The following is a 1,468-nucleotide window of genomic DNA, read 5'->3' as shown; positions in this document are numbered from 1 at the left end:
TACCTATCCTAGGTAACAGAGCGAGACCCTGTTAAAAAAAAAAAAAGAGAGAGAGAGAGAGAGAGAGAGAGAGGAAGAGAAACATTCATCTTTAATTAATGAAATCTGAATTTTATAATCCCCAAATCTAAAAAGAAGCTATTTTAATTTTAGCATATATGCAAAGTTCATGTAATTTTTAAAGTTACATTTTTATTTTGAATTTTCTTTTGGGAAGGAGACACCCTAATCTTTTTAGTGCTTAAGGCTTCTGAGGCTCTTCTTAATTTGGCCTTAATTGTGCTTTCATCACTTCTGTATGCACAGAGCCTCGTACTGTGCCTGGCATAAAGACTGTGCTTAGTCAAGGTCTGTTGGATGAACTAATAAATGGAAAATGGATGGAAGATCTTGCAGAACAGAACCAAGTTCTGGGAAAGGGACGGAGATGGGGATGGGGAGCAGGGTGGCATTGGAAGGAAGCATTAGCGAACGTGACTGGAACATCTGCTCTGGTGCCCCTAGAGATTTGCTGTAATTTCCACTAGTTCTGTCTTACAATCTACTTCGGATTTGGGCATACCTTACTACATGTGTCTTATCTTTGATTATATCAGTACACCCTGTTTTGTCTATCTGGCTTCATTGTCTCTTCTTTCCTTTCTTTGAGTGTCTCTCTTCCCTACTGAGCATATGAGCTAGTAATTGTATCTTATGAAGGTCATTTTGCAGACCCACTCTCCTATTCTGTGTCCCTGGCACTCGGGGCCTCCTAGGGAGCTTTGGCTCTTGCATGAGCTTGCAGTGTTTTCCTAGCTGCTTTCCCCAGTGCTTTAATTTCCCTTGTACCATTTCCCCCCTAAACCCATAACAGAAAGATGGCTTCAGATTGTTTCCATAAATAGCATCAATCGCTTCACCTTCTGGAGCTTCAGCTTGTACTTTTAAGACAGAGTCCAGCTGGCTGGGTGTAAGTGTGCTTTGTTTATGCCAATTCAGTCTCAGCAAGTATTTTCATCAAAATCAGAGTCTGAAATTGCTGACTGCCAGAGCATTCCTGGTAACCGAACATGTGTCTGGTTGGGGTGTCAGTCTAGCTCTGGGCCCTTTATGCAAGAGTGCACAGTCCTAATTTCTTGCTGTTTTTATTGGAGGATGTCTTCAGATCTGGGCATACCTTACTACATCTGGGCAAGAGAGCACTTGGTCCCATTTGAATCTGTTGCTGGAATCTAGAGCCAGCCTTGGGCAAACCTGTAAGATAGGTATGAGGTATAACACCAGCAAAACTAAGCTGTATTTAGCCCTGTCTCAGCACAGAATCGCATCTAAAATTAAAAAAAAGAATTCAAATCCAATTCCTACCAAAGCCTTGACAAATAAAGTATGTAAATATTCACAACTCACCATTCACCTGAGGTTACCTTGAGGACACCTGGAAGAAAGTTGCCGACCCCATTACAGAGTACACTGTCTCTCCCCTGAAGTC

The sequence above is a fragment of the Propithecus coquereli genome, unplaced genomic scaffold (genome assembly GCF_000956105.1).
Source record: "Propithecus coquereli isolate 6110/MARCELLA unplaced genomic scaffold, Pcoq_1.0 Scaffold536, whole genome shotgun sequence".
Taxonomy (NCBI): domain Eukaryota; kingdom Metazoa; phylum Chordata; class Mammalia; order Primates; family Indriidae; genus Propithecus; species Propithecus coquereli.
The sequence above is the reverse complement of the archived record's forward strand: the minus strand, read 5'-3'. Positions refer to the sequence as shown.